Here is a 14,385-nt window from a genome sequence, read left to right as displayed (position 1 = left end):
TTAAAGGGATACAACGCAAACACAGAATTCAATCACCGGCCGACCACCGGAGAGGTCACACGTCTTTTCACGCCCGATTTTTTTAAGATTATAATTTGGATTTTTTTTTAGTTTTTTTTAGAATTTGTAATTTTTTTTAATTATGTATTTTTTAAACTCCTTTCCTCTAAATAACTCTTTTCTTTTCAAAACCGTATAATTATTTCGAAGAAAAACTTATTTTTTTAATGCAAAAACGGTGTTTTAAGAAAAAAAATCAATTAGGTACGTAAAATGTTACCTGGATTTAGAAGAAATTAAGTTGCGACTTAAAGAATACTGGGCCTTAAGCACAAACGTGTAGTCAGATGGGGAAAGACATAACGTTGGTCATGGATTTTCCACTAAGTCAAATAATTTAGTAAGAAGAATCTCACATGCATAAATTATAATTCCATATCGAATTGCGATCCATAAATATTATTTACACAACTTTTTTAAATGCAATACGGTTATTCAATCATACGAATGATGAATATTACAGAGGTGTATGAATTGATTACTAAAATGACAGGTCGTATGCTTTGTAAATGCCCAGACTATGACTTATCCGTCCACAAGTATACGTATACATTGAAATACCTCAAGCATGTACCTGTATGGATTGGCATTAATACCGTACACCTTACGCGAGTACGAGTACAGTCGTACGTTTTTCGACGATTAACGGACCATGATTCGTTAGCGACCGGCTTCCGTTTCCCGGGGGACGAATCCGTTTAACGGACGGGGCTATCCGTTAATCCGTTACACATATATTTAGGTTCGTTTTATTACACAATACTGGGCGATTAGAGCACTCTGAGCTATCAATATGTTGGGTAATGAAGAACACTTGGGAATAATTTGTGGAAATCGCGTTTCATAAGCGATAATTTCTAACAATTTTGGGCCTCGTAAATCCATGTGTTTTTATGTAGTAATTACACCGTGGTACTTTTAATTAGTCATTTTACAACCCTCCGTTGTGTTGGTTTATGTTTATACTAATGAAACAATTCGCAAATACTTTTTGTCGAATAATTCAACCCATAGGTTGAATTATTGTATTGTTTTTAAGTGAGATTCAGAATTTAATCATTTGAAGAATAACCGAAAGTATGTATTTCCATTTTCGATTTTGTATTTTAAACTAAATAAACCAGCATTAGTATGAAAATACCACTTCCGATATATTAATTTCAGGTTACATACTTAATAAAAACTTAATAATAATATGCAAGAAACAACGTCCAAGAAAATAATAAAGGGATAAAACGGAGCGAATCTCCACAAACAATAAAGTAGAAATGTAATTGTATTTTGTAAAAGGTTTTAAAATAATTGTCAAAAAACACAATTTGATAACGGAAATAGTAAAAACGGACCGGATTTTTTTTTGTGAATAATCAATTGATAAAATTAGAAGTATTTAAAGTGAAATAATATTTTAGAAAAATCACACACATGTTAAGGATGTAAATCTATTTATTTGACCTGAGCACCTTTGTGCACGAAGGGGATATGGAAGTCTCCTGACTTGTCATTGTCACTTGTGTAACGTTCACCATTCCGCCTTTTATTGAACTAGGACTTTTCCTCATCATATGGCAGTTTCATTTCTTAGTTCCGATTGGGATACGAAAGCGGTTGTTGGAATACACCAACTTTATCACTCCCAAGAATCTAGACATCATGGATGTTTAATAAAAAGCAGAATGGTGAACGTTACACAAGTGACAATGACAAGTCAGGAGACTTCCATATCCCCTTCGTATAAAAATATACTTTCTTTTTTATAGAGATGTTTACCATATATCGATTACTTTTTAGGACTTCTTCCTTCTTCTTACCCTCATCCGCACCCAGTGCATTGGGCACTGCTTCAAATTGATGCTATATTAAATTGATTGTTACTTTTATAAAGACCAGATGATCACTCTTACGCTTAAGGTCCTGTCCAGGGTGATACTAAATAAATATTACATTAAATAACACTTTTTGACCTCGCTGGGAATGGAACCCGGGACCTCCAGCATGATAGCCAAACGTGGTAACTTCAACACTATGGAGGCAAACAAACTGATGCTAGGACTGCTCTCTCGACATTAAAAGTTCAAATTTGAAATTATAAAATAGCTATATTTGTTACAATATTGAATAAATCTTGTAACACAATTATTTAGCTTCACAATATCTTCGTTAAATTTAATCGCAGCGTATTAAGTATTGAATTTCGATCAAAATATGTTCATTGACACAAGAAAATGATGAAAAATCACTTTTTAATGTTCAACAGCCTGAAAGTAAATATCATTCAGGAAAGTTCATTAATCAATTTGAGGTACAATGGCGTCCCGTTGGGAAGTTAGGGAAAACCTTAAAATAGGTTCGGCTCACTGCTTTGTTATTTAATTTCCAGCAGCTTGTATTTCCTGAATGGAAACGTTACAGCTCGAATTTTCCTTTGCTAACCTAATAGACGGACGCAGATATCGCGTTTTTAATTGAAACTTGAATTTATTGCTCGAACCAAACAGAAGACGAGTTCATTTTACAACTAGGTACGAGTACATAGCTCAAATCTAACAAAATCGTTGTATTTTAAACGATTTTACAGAATTTGCTTTACATGAAACCTCTTTATTCCAATACACTGTTTGTTTTTTGAAAATGCATATTTGCATAAAATTAATTGATTTAAAAATACCATTATTTCTTAAAATCTATTGTGACAAGTGTTCCGTATCATTTTTAAACAACGTTGAATCAAACACATTTTAAGAAATAGTGGTATTTGCCAAGTAAAATTTTACCACAAAACGACTGCCGAATCATTTGGTAAAATTAATTAATTTACCAATTTAATGATACTTTCAACGGCAAAAAAATATCAGTTTAATTCCGGAGTATCGACCTATCGTTCAAAAATGAAGGAAATTTGTAACACCTCAAAGTTGAATCGATCTTATATTTCGCTTATCAAGTCGTACAAGTAGTAGAAATATTTCAAAAACAAAAATAATGTGATTCCAATATTCAACACCTGGAAGCGAAAAACGGGGGATTTTCCAATATAAACACATTTCTCGTTTAAAAAAAAACGTAAGCATCAGTTACACATTACGTTCATTATAGGTATATCATTGACAAATCGCCTCGCCACAGGGGTATGCAGAGAGAATAGAACCCATATCTGGCTTTGCACACAATGTTCAAAGCTTCCGCATACTTATATTATTCCGACTCCTGATCCTACCACTTTCAAGTATTTGAAATACCTGATGAAGCCAAGTTATCCTCGTCTTCATCTGCTTTTATTACCAACCAAATTATAAATTTGTTTCACTATTTTCTTCACTCATTCTAGTCCAACGAAACTGGCGGTGAACCAGAATGAGGATTTTAACAAATTAATTACTGTCAAAGAACCAAAGTAAAGATACAAAAAAAACTCTTTACTCAATACGATTATTCCTCTAACCCCTATCCGCATTCATATAGTGCATAGGGCACTGCATCGAAAGTCACAGTGTTTTAACTCGATCAGTCCTACGCTAAATAACGTAGAAGTGGAATATATTTGATTCCAATTTAGATGACATTTTTTAAGGACTTAAAGGTGAAAAACATTACTGCCATATGGGAAGAGAAAAGGCAGAAAAATAGTAGGGACAGCGTGGCAGGGACAGAAGAGTAATGAGCTAAGTGGTCTAAAATTAAAATTGGCTAGTTTCATACCTTTAATTTAAATTTAAATGAATGCGACTAGCCCATTTCCGAGTTGTTTTTACCCCATCACTACTATCTTGCATTTTACGATGCAAGCTGTTACCGGTCATTTCACGGTAGATCTCTCTTCACTTAAGGTTGCTTCCTACTTCCGATTTCCGACTTGCTGACGGCCCTAAAAGCCATACTTCCTATTCTTGTCAAAGTTCCGAGAAAAATGTTTTCATCAAAAGAGAATATTGTGCAAGAAAGAACCTTCTCTCACGCTAACATCCAACATCCAACATCGAGACATACGTGTATGTAAGCTTTATTTCAACAGAAATGCCACATGCTGCCGAGAATTTAAAAATATTATATGGTAGAATGGGGAAAAACATTTACAGGCGGGCCTAGGCCAGCCTGTAAATATTTTTCAAAACTGAATGACTAGTCATTCGCACATAAATGGTTCCTGAAAATGTGAGCGAATATTGAATGTTCGAATGTGTCTACATAAAATACACCACAATTACATATGGTAAACCTGTTTATGTCGTAAGAACGAGTTATCGAGTCCTTAAGGTCTTTATCGTAATCACAGAATTTAGTCAGCGTTCGGCAACGCTAGGAGCCGCAAGTTATTTCAAGTCCGATTTTTTTAAGAATAAATATTTTTAACTCCTGACCTTTCAATAACTCTTTTGTTTTCAAAACCATATATGTATTTAAAGAATTTCCAAGATTTTGACATTCGATACGAGAACATTGTTTATGGAGAAAAAATTAAAGAAATTTATGTTGCAATTTAACGTATGAAGGGCCATATTTTTTTTCTGTTTTCTCCATTTCTTACGCATGTTAAAGAATTTATAAGCGTGAAATAAAATATAAGCACGTACATGAGGAATTTTTGCATCATCGACAAAAAAAAATATTTTTAATATACAAAATAGCGATTTATGCGAAATGTTGGGGACCCCTGTACTTTATTTGGTAAGCATGTGAGTATGGAATTTGCAGAATGAACTACATATGTATGTATGTACTATACAACGTAATATATCATATACCTCATAGAGTCCCCCAAACTAATGCTTTAGCTATTTACATACATATATGTGTTGTAAATACGAGTAGCTACAATATTAATCTGAGGAGGGCGGGCATATATTTATTATATGCATTTATATTACAATTAAAAAAAATAGATTAAGGTTCGTTTTCTAGTTATAAAATTCCAACTAGAAAAAAAACGACAGGCGTCGGCCCTGCCATAGTGAGGTAGACGCTCGGCTGCGAAACTGGCATCACGGGTTCGATTCCCGCTAATTAAAAAAAAAAATCGTATACATGAGTTGGACGTATTTTTATACCTTCCTCCTAAATACTAAATCAACTACTTTTAAAATACTTGCAGACATGCTTTTAAAAATTGTATATGCTTCCTCAATTATTCCTATATCATGTATTTAATTTTAAAAAATTAAAAACAAAAAAAAAAAATTATGAAATTATGAAATTTGGCTTCTGTTTATTTTTTTTTTTACATCACCCCCCCCCCTCCCCGGGAATCGAACGTGATACCTCCACCACGATTGCCAAACGCGATAACTAATGCAATATGGAGTCGAAAAAATCATAAAATTTACTTTTACGTAAATAATTATTATTTATTTAATATTAAACCAAATACAAAAAAAAAATCTTTTTTTATGGCGTGATGGCTTTACAAATGAAAATCGATTAGATGCTTACCAATCTAGCGAAGTTACTGCTATTAGTGACATCTATTGATTTATTTCAAAACTTTTTAAATACAATTTTAGCTTATATTCAAACCATTGTCATTTTACGAACTCGCATATGCAAGGATGATGAGTTTGTAAGATATATACATTTTTAACGGCTCATCTACCGTACTCGCTTCGGCAGTACATATACTAAAATTGGAACGATACAGAGAAGATTAGCATGGCCCCTGCGCAAGGATGACACGCAAAATCGTGAAGCGTTCCACATTTTTTGGACTTCTTCATATTATTTTCTTTTTTAAATACGTATAAAACATTTTTATTTTAATGTATTTAACAAAAAGATATTTTTTTTAATTTTATCAATATTTAAATAGCAGGAGTAGACAGAAAGGATGGAACGCCAAACTCGTCTATCCTGACACACATTCCTGCCTCACATACATCTATCTAGTCATATAAACGAAGACTTTTGACACGACCAGGTTTCAGGTTCTGATATTTTTGGTCGTGTCAAGTTTTTCTTGGCCGTTCTCGTTTTTTTCTCCTATTGCCATTTATACTATTTATACTATGTTAGTCATTCTCTCGACATTAGTTCCACATATCCGATCCATCTCAAAGAACTTTTTTTTTAAATAGTATCAGCCTTACACCCCTTTCTAATATCTTATTTTCTATAATTCCGTAATATATAATTTTTTACTCACATTCGTATAGATCGCATTTCTACGATGTTATCTCTGTTTTTTTTAAATTTATAATAAAACTTTTTCGATGCGTAGCCAATATTACGTGAAAAATATTATTTTCGTTATTTTAAATGTAAATAAAACGCGGACAATACCTACAAATCAGTGATAGTTCAAAGACACGGTCATAACATGGATATGTTTTGAACGAAAGCTGTTTTTTATGCCAAAAATTAATCGCTGATAACTTTTGTGGAATTCACCCAATTATATTTACTCAATTGTTATATTTAGAACACAGGGTAAATCCCATTCATTTTAAACTGTCGATTACCCAAAAATTAGGCCTGCGTTAAGAAAATATTTAATCTCATTAAAATCTAAAAACCTTAAATGAAAGTTAATTAGATAGATATATGTTTATTATTAAAATTATATAAGAATATCAGCCATCTTTCCAATATTATTTATAACAGACCGACGATATTTGAAAAGAATATGATTTGTTTATTGTTTCAGGCGTAGTGTTCTTGTTGATATTATACATCAAGACTCAACCGACGGTTTTTTTTACCCAACACAGAAAAATCGTCATTTTCCAGGTTTCCTGGGGTTGTTTTTCATTTGCATAAATGCAAACTAAGTACTCTCTCCTATATGCAAGCAACTTGCAAAAATCCAACAAAGGGTTTGAACATTATTGAGCAACTATCGAGTCTTCAGACTAATTAGCATATTTTGTGATAATCAACTCATTTATTGTTTTCGTGGTAATTTGTAGACATTAATTTCAAGGTATAATAATATTAACGTGATGTGTGTAATGATATTAACGTGATGTGTGTAATGATATTAACGCATATTCGCGCGTCGATAAATTTAATAATAGTAAATAAATACAAATATTGTGTGTTGTTATTTTCCAAAACAAATAATTGCGCGAAATTAATATTTATCTATCATCTGATATTGTAAATAGTGAACAGAATTGCCCTATGGTTCGGTTTAATTTAATAAGTAATCAGTTTCATTAATGTTTTTGTGGTATCTTTACTAATTGGCAAAAACACTAATGGCTTTGTCTACGAGGGAAAGTTCTGTTCGGATTAGGGCTTGTTTTTACATCTTTTGTACAAAACCGAACAAGCAATGTAAGATTGGATTTCCACACGAAAGTACAATAAAAGAATTAGATTTTTTCCTTACTCATAATACCATCAATAAATTTACCACTATTTCTTACTAATACTAACTCTGGACCAGTAGTCTTGGGATGATTCCCCCGAATTATTGGATCAAACGATTCCACTTGTTTGTTTATTATATTAATAATTCCTTTTATTCATTTATTATTATTTTCTGCGTAGGATTCGCACAAAATAGTGGTCATAGATTCAAAACGAAAATTAACGTTTTACCTACGTTGTGTAGATATCATTAAGTTGACTTCAATTCGGTTAAAATGCAATTATTCATTATTTTCTTGGTAACTCTAACATCCTGAGCGCACGGATCGATAACGAGTTTGAAAATGCCGAAGGCATCACAAAGTTATCCACACTTGGTAGTAGCTTCCGTATGGAAAATCTCGAAGTTGTTCGAATTAAAAGTTGTACTTATACAGAATAAATTTATGGTAAATAAATATACTTTCATATTATAATACTGCACTTTTACTACATTGATACGTTTGGTGTATATTATACAGAGCGTGTCAGTGTGTAAGGAGTATTTTTGAATCCCGTGATTAATGGACGACGCGTCGGACTTCGTTCGACCGCCGCGACGGTCGAACGAAGGTTCCTTTTTTTTAATACTACGACCATAATGCCTGAAATACCAATGTTATACAGTATTCAATTCTAACTTTTTTTCTAATATTCTTAATAATCAAATAATTAGTATAATGGCAGTCTCATCGTCAGTTCTGACTGATATGCAAAAGCTGATACACTATATATAGAACTTATATTTATATTATATTACTAAAACTAACTCTATAATACTAGCTAAGATAATCTGGCTGTTAAGCAAGGTACAATGACTTTCGTGATTCGTACATCAAATTATATTGTACGATATACGTGTAATGTTTTGTGTCACGCGTCACACTACTACATCTCCTTTATATATGCGATTCCTTATTCCTTCAAATTTGATATCTTGAAAACGAAAAACGTGCTGTCTATTTGCTCGTACCATTTATCATCCGACCCTTGTCTCTGGAAGATGCGCTTTCTCTGGAGAATGGAAGATAATCTCTGCAGCAGGTTTGTATACACTCGCAATATATATTATGTTAGTATGTGTATCAACATATAGGTACATCTGGAGGATGGAATGAGCTATCACAAACCCTTACGGGAAAAAAGCGCTGCATTTATTTTGGGGAAACATTAATTTCTTTTCCATTTATACCTGTCAGAGGCGATAACGCTTTAGTCTACTGTGATTAATGATTGCTGACATTGTATGGGTATATATGTATTATTTTAAGATAAAATCTTCTTCCGGCCCCTATCTCCATCCAGATAGTGCATTGAGCATTGGTCCTTACGCACATTGCCGTGTTGAAACCCGTTTCGAATTTGATCGAGTGTGTTACAATTTAAATGCATTTGAAGGGTTAAAAATAAAACTACATATTTACATACTCTGCCTGCTTTGAAACATTCTTCGATAACAATAATGTACAAACACAATTAAGAACGAAATAAATATGTTAATTAATAATAATAAAATATATGTAGGTATATTTTTCAAAACATTTTATCGCGATAACAGCAAAAAAATGTAAATGCTAATGAAATATATTTTTGTTTCTAAACTTTCGCCTCTCGAATTGTCATGGTTAGCGTATTTGGCTACCTTAGATTCGATTCCCAAGGGAGTCAAATAGCAATGATTTTTCACACTTATATTGAATATCACCCTTTATTGAGGTAAAAATATTCATAAATATTCACGAAATCACGTCAACACTGCGTCGATGTGGTGGAGTAACCTATGCACCGTTGGGTGCGAATAAGAGTTAAAAGAGGAAGTAAAACTGACAAATATGGTTTTTATTTTTATTTTTTAATGGCATTGAATACTTAAAAAACTAATATCTAATTTGTAACCATTGAGGGTAATGTTCCAATCCTCCAATAGTTCCAATTCGAGGTATTGGAAGTGAACCGCGGATTGTAGTTGCGAAGTTTATAGTTAATATTTGTGGTTGACCCATTCGCCAAATGTAAACTTCTAACAAAACCAATAGCAAACCGCATCATGGACTCTGATATTATCTATTCTAACATCATGTAGCAACCAGCGATTCTAAAACTAGCGACTTTAGTCGTAAAAACTATTTTTTATAGAATTTACCTTCAACAAGAGTTTTGAAAAATCTATTTTTCTATTTATATCGCGGATTATTAAGAAAGATAGAGTGATAAATATATAATAAAGTTATAATAATTCAATAGGCGAAAGAATTTTAAAGAGCGAGGTTTTTTCGTTTGCAGGTCTGCAAAAAAGTGTTATGTCAAAAATTCGCCGTTAAATATAACCAAAAGTACAAGAACTAGTCAGTCAAAATAATTCAATAGAATTTTAAAATATCCCGAGAAGAATGGCATCCGAAAATCTTTTCAATGACTATTTTGCTCTAGTTCTTTTGGAGTAGGTACATATCGAAATTTCCGTGCCTACTTGGGAGCGAACCGGAAACGTGAGGAAGCACTTACAGCCTATACACTGTACATGCACTGTGCACTTTTCGCGATGCCAGGGGTTGCCAGACTTTCTGGTGAGACAACACAATCTCAACGTTTTCATAGAGCCGTAATATAATTTTTAGCTATTTAATATTCAAATATGTATTAATGACGAAAAAACAATAAAAATCAATATTTTTTGCACTCGTACTAGCTTATACATATATTGAAAGCTTTCCCACCGCATTCCCAAATCTGATACAGAAGCAACTAGGCTTCATGACAGGCATTCTCTTGCAAAGCATTTTTTTTATGAACTACTCGTAAGTTGCGAAATTTATGGAAAATGTGAAACAAAATTGTATGGTGATTTTACTGTGAATTTACATTTAAAACCTTAATCTAGCTGATAGTCGTATATGATACACCCTTTATCGGCATCAATTGATACTTTGGGTTTTGTGTCAGGTCGACCTAATATTTACATGATCGTTAATCATATGAAGCAGGGTGATTAGTCATGCGCTTTAGGTACCAGTTCAAAGTATTATTAAAAATTAATATTTACCTCTCTAGAGGTAAATATTAATAGAATGAGTACTCTAGTACTGAGATATTAATGAAAAGATTATACTCTGCAGAGTGAGTTTTTTTATACGAATTATTCATATAAAAATCGAGCAGTAGGATTTTAATGAAAAGGTACACCCTGCAGATAGATTTTTTTAATGATATAATTTTTTTTTTAACATTTAACATATTTTTTAGATTGAATATAAACATTTTAAACATATGCAATGCACATAATCAATAAATATTGTAAATTCGGAATAATCACAATCAAAAGTGGGGCCATACGCTATCTGGCCTGGTATTTTATGGCCTGGTTTAGTTAAAATACTACTGTATGGAGAACATTTATTTATTATCTACGTATACACCTTAAAATCAATAATTAATAATCCTTAATAATCAACGCCCGCTTTGCCCATCACGATATCCTGGAGTCTGCGTAGTGGAGATGAAGCTTGAGTTGAAGACCCAAATACCTGTGCAAAGAGGCCCGAAGCGGCTCGCGAGACACGGCCTGCTGACCCCTGCGCTGACTATGCACCCATGTTACATCACACGGCTTTCCTCGTAGATGAAAGAGCGGCATTGAAAGCCTACAAAATATTTGTGGCTATCAGACTCCAAAAGATTTTTTTCGCTTTACCCCTGCGCCGCGCGTCGACAGTATTTTTAAATGTATAACTTTTATTACCTAACTTATTACTATTCATAGTTTATCAACGTTTGTTTATTGTTGATGACTTTATACCATACACAACGATGGTTATCGTTTTATCCCCAAGATATTAGGATTAGTCCTTATGTAATATATAATTCCATTGGGGAATTGTATCATGTGAGTACCTGTGAGTATTTATACAAATTAAAAGTAATGGACAATGACGGTGCAGAATTCGACTCCCTAAATGCTAAATATCCAATAGTAAGTGATAGTAAAACAAGAAATCCAAAATAATATTTTGTCCGCCTCCGTAGTGTAATCGTACTGGAGGTCAGCACGCTCGGCTACCATACTGGAGATCTCGGGTCCGATTCCCAGGGGGGCGTCAAATAAATCAAAATGTTTTTTTCACTCTGATATTTATTCAATATTACCCTGGACTGGTACCTAAATCGAAGGATTGATCATCTTTCTTTCACGTGTTAACGATCAAGATAACACTGCGTTGGTATGATGCAGTGCCCTGTGCACCATCGGGGCAGATGAGGGTTTGAAGAATGAATGAAGAAAACAAGAAGGAATTTGCATTCATCCACAAATCAGAATATTCATAAAGAATTGTGAATTTGTAGTCACAATCGGTAAAAAGGAAAGGGCAGTGCGGATAGTTTCAAAGAAATCGTTACAAACTCTTTTTTGTGGAATTTTAAAATGGATTTTTATTTTATTTTAAGCGTGCAAAACTTTTCACATAATTTTTCATAACTCTTAGGAAAAGTGAGCTTGATAAACATATTTTTCATAACTCTTAGGAAAAGTGAGCTTGATAAACATATTTTTCATAACTCTTAGGAAAAGTGAGCTTGATAAACATATTTTTCATAACTCTTAGGAAAAGTGAGCTTGATAAACATATTTTTCATAACTCTTAGGAAAAGTGAGCTTGATAAACATATTTTTCATAACTCTTAGGAAAAGTGAGCTTGATAAACATATTTTTCATAACTCTTAGGAAAAGTGAGCTTGATAAACATATTTTTCATAACTCTTAGGAAAAGTGAGCTTGATAAACATATTTTTCATAACTCTTAGGAAAAGTGAGCTTGATAAACATATTTTTCATAACTCTTAGGAAAAGTGAGCTTGATAAACATATTTTTCATAACTCTTAGGAAAAGTGAGCTTGATAAACATATTTTTCATAACTCTTAGGAAAAGTGAGCTTGATAAACATATTTTTGAGATGATTTATTGAATTAATTTATTTTGTCTTCAAAAACCGTTCACCATTTACATTTGTGTACATATTTTTTATATTATTTCTATTTATTACAATAAAGTATTATTGCATCTTGGATAATGAGATCAAAAAAGTGTATAGTATTCTTTCAGTTTCATTTTTCTCGTCTTCGAGTAAGTTATTGATTTATTTTATTAAGAAACACTAGGAACAATAATTTATTATAGTTCATACAACTTTTGTATACCGATGTAATACGTTTGACTAAAAAAAGCATTGGATGACGTCATACGAATGACATGATGTGACTATGAAATTGTATTTTATTTTTCATTTTATTTAATCGTCAACGCTGTTTTACAATTAATACTTAGTGATTTTTTTCTAATTCTCTGATTCAGTGCGCAGTATTCTTATTATGTAACTACTCACGGTTTCATATTCATGATCGCCTCAATGTCCAAAATACACGGTTTTGCGAAACAGTCGAAATTTTCAAATACTTTCGTTTAATTTATTGACAAATAACTTGCCCCACAATTTTAATCAAGTGAATAATATCGCTTTGTTCGCTGTAGTAATCTACAGCGTATAGTGTAATAGCGTTTGGCTACCGTGCTGGAGGTCCCAGATTCGATCCCGAAGGGGTCGAAATAAAGTGTTTTTTATTATAATTTTACAACTTAATTTATATCACTCTTGATGGGCATCTGAAGCAAAGGACTAATCATTTTGTAATTTATTAACGATCATGATAAATCTGCATCAATAGAATGCATTGTATATGCATGACACTGCGCGGATAAGGGTAAGAATAATAATAATAATAAGAGTACCTACTAACCTACATATCTACAAGAATCAATAATGAGTTTAAATTTGATTGGTTACATTTTACATTTAATAAACAGGTTACATTTAATATGTCAACATAGATGGACATTTTTATGGAGAGGGGAATATGGAAATTAAATATGGGATATTTAGTGAACGTAAGACATTGATAGGTTCAAGTGATCACTTTATGCATTGCGAAACATTCACCATTCTACCCCTGGTTGATAACCACATTACTCAAATTTCAAAAAGTTATATATAAATATGTTGCAAATAACATGTAACGTTTCTTTCAGTTAAACCATACAACTATGAAAATTTTAAAAATGTACGGCAACATTATATGTTTCTCATATGGACCTCGAAATTACATACAAATAGTTTCTCTGATATTCTTGTCACATAGCTTTTAGATTATTTTTAAATGTGTATCAAATAATATTTCTATTTTCACCTTTTTCATTTCGTAGGCTGAGCGTTATAAAAGAGAATCAACATGTGGTAAAGTGAGCTCGAACGTAAAGAGTCCGCAACACTAACCACGGGACCACAACACGACTGAGTTTCAATATGCACCTCGCGCCTCTATTTCAAATTCTAACTGAAACATTTAAGAAATGATTTGATGTTTTATTTTTTATAATAACTTCATAATTACCTACTCAATCGATGAAGTAGAAAAAAATCTCTGATTTTATCAATTTTCCCTATTCTGTGAGAAAGGTCCTTAATATCATTTAATTGACCGCCTTCAAAATCCAATGACGCTGAATTGTTCATGTTTTTATACAATTCGCTTTGAGTTCATAACCACCCTGTGTAATCTTGCCCTTCGTATAGTAAAAGAAAACAGGTCTACATGAACACAGTAGGTATGCAAAGGGGGAAAACTTGTACACTAAAAACTATGTACTGAGATTAAACATGCAGATAGGGGTAAAATTGCTAATACCTCAAGACTACGTTGCGATAAAAAATCTTTTATGAGACTTTAAAAAGCATCGTACGAGTAGAACGCGAGCTCAGTAAAATGCTTATGAGTAGATGATGTACCTACATGGGTGTAAGGAAATGATACGACGCAAGCTGAAGGTTTGAATAGGTTTTTTTAAACGAAAATTCGTCGATTGGCACAATTTTTCAATATTTTCAATGATAATATACATGAATATACAATTTTTTTTTTTTTTTAAGATAA

General features: G+C 32.5%; 1 non-coding gene across 1 annotated transcript; it reads left to right on the top strand.

The window, feature by feature from the left end:
- The first annotated feature begins 5,648 nt into the window (after window positions 1–5,648).
- On the top strand, window positions 5,649–5,755 carry LOC148300586 (U6 spliceosomal RNA). The gene has a single exon (XR_015838927.1). It is a non-coding gene; the product is annotated as a U6 spliceosomal RNA (small nuclear RNA).
- Window positions 5,756–14,385: the final 8,630 nt, after the last annotated feature.

This window comes from Brachycentrus maculatus, unplaced genomic scaffold, assembly GCF_059751285.1.
Source record: "Brachycentrus maculatus isolate JH-2025_06_01 unplaced genomic scaffold, ASM5975128v1 h1tg000692l, whole genome shotgun sequence".
NCBI lineage: Eukaryota > Metazoa > Arthropoda > Insecta > Trichoptera > Brachycentridae > Brachycentrus > Brachycentrus maculatus.
This window is presented reverse-complemented; position numbering and strand designations above follow the sequence as displayed.